The sequence below is a fragment of the Octopus bimaculoides genome, chromosome 1 (genome assembly GCF_001194135.2).
Source record: "Octopus bimaculoides isolate UCB-OBI-ISO-001 chromosome 1, ASM119413v2, whole genome shotgun sequence".
Classification (NCBI taxonomy): domain Eukaryota; kingdom Metazoa; phylum Mollusca; class Cephalopoda; order Octopoda; family Octopodidae; genus Octopus; species Octopus bimaculoides.
This window is the reverse complement of record NC_068981.1, coordinates 58,350,628-58,352,640: the sequence shown is the minus strand read 5'-3', so window position 1 is coordinate 58,352,640 and position 2,013 is coordinate 58,350,628.

Here is a 2,013-nt window from a genome sequence, read left to right as displayed (position 1 = left end):
GTGTGTGTATATATATATATATATATATATATATATATATATATATGTGTGACTTTTAAGAATGACTTAATGTTAATCAAGTATTTCAATTTTAAATTACATTTTTATTTCTTAAATAATTATGCTTTTTAAAATGCATTTGCTTTCGTCATTTTTCAGTGTAATTAATTTTTAATCAGGTCTAGTGGATTGTAAACATTCATTCACTGTTTCTTTTAACTGAATTTAAAATTCACTCACAGAACTTCAGATCATATAAGCATTGTCATCAGCGGTAATTTGGAGTATGTACTTCACTTGCCAAGATTAATATTTATATATTTCATATTGACAGTTCAACACATTTATTGGTCTTCATTATTCTTAGCTATTCAGATCAGGAAGAATATTTCCCTTCACTTTTTTAAAATTTGAAAAATTTTTCAGACTCTTGTTTACCACAAGTGTACATAATCAGTTTCATATTTTAGTATTAAATTAAAATTGGTGTTATAATTGGTGCAATAACTCCAGTATTCAAAACATTTCAAATTCAAATGTATTAGGTAGGATAAAACCATAAAAGGAAAAAGAAAAAAATACTAAAAAAAAAATAAAGAAAGAAAACATTGAAATAATTTTTGCTTTTTACTTCTGCAAGAATTGTTGGTTGAATGCAATTAAATGGATGCAGTGTACCATGAAAATATGTTACCATTCTTTAATGCTCACTTGTAGGCTAAGTGTTGTCCAAGTTCCTGCTGAATGTATGCTATGAGCGGCTGTGCTTGTATAGTTTAAGCAGCTCACAATGGCTGGTTGTATATACTGATGTAAATATCACTGCTACTGCAGGGCAGAATTTAATTGTAAATAAAAATTTTTTTTCCCTTTTGTTTGTATAAACTAGTTTTCTTTTGTTTTATTTGAATTTTTTCTAAAATGTTCTTTAAAGATGGTACTATTACAGCAAAATTATCTTCATTTCTGAAGAGAACAGCATTACATTGAAGATATCAAATAAGTTGAATTCATGTTGAGGTTTTGACGACATTATTATTTGTGGCTTGCTTGCTTTTAATTGACAACTTTTGTAAAAGGCAGAGAATTTTAAGTTCTTTTGATGAGTTTTTATGGTCTGTAAATGACCTCTTTCATAATTAATTTTACTTGAACTCTTTTACAAACAGTAAAGAACATTGTATAACAGTTCTCATGTTCTAAGCATTAAGGACATAGAAACAATGCCTTGATTTTAAGTCAAAGTAAAGCTATTCATTATATTACAGATGATACCACCTTTAGTAATTGAACACTAAAGATTCGTAATAGCTTATTAGAATTTATATAACCTCTTCTTTACAATTCGAAAATGAGGCTTCAACAATTTAATACTTTTCAGACTGGACTAAAATAACTCTGTCTACTTTGCTCCATGTAAGAACTGTTTTTCTCACTTCACCTTCAAATGTATGTTACCCATAGCATTTTAATTTTTATAACTAGGATCATTCTTATACCTCAAGCCATATGTATTACTTTCATGAACAGAGAGCTTGAAAATATTTTAATCTATATATGGCAGCCAGGTTTTTTTTTTCCCTCAACAGTTCCAACAATCATTACATACTAAGAAAACTGTTTCACATGTCATACAAACAACCTTCAAGGATACTACAGATTCCATGATCTCTTATAGCAATCTCATGTATATAACATTGTAAAACTGCATCCCAAAGACTAGGCTGCTACTTTTGTGACTCTATTTGAAATGCAAATATCTATTTGCATTGGAATATAGCTTTTATGTCTGGATGGTGTACTTTTATGCATATAAAACTTAGCCACATTCAGAAAATGAAAATAAAATGATTGGTAAACTTCACCAACATCAATTCTATCAGTTTCTTTTATTGGACTCTTAAATTTGATGACTGGCACCCGTGCCAGTGGAGCGCTAACAGCACCATCTGAGTGTGATCATTGCCAGAGCAGCTGTCTGGCTCCCGTGCCAATGGCACATAAATAGCACCA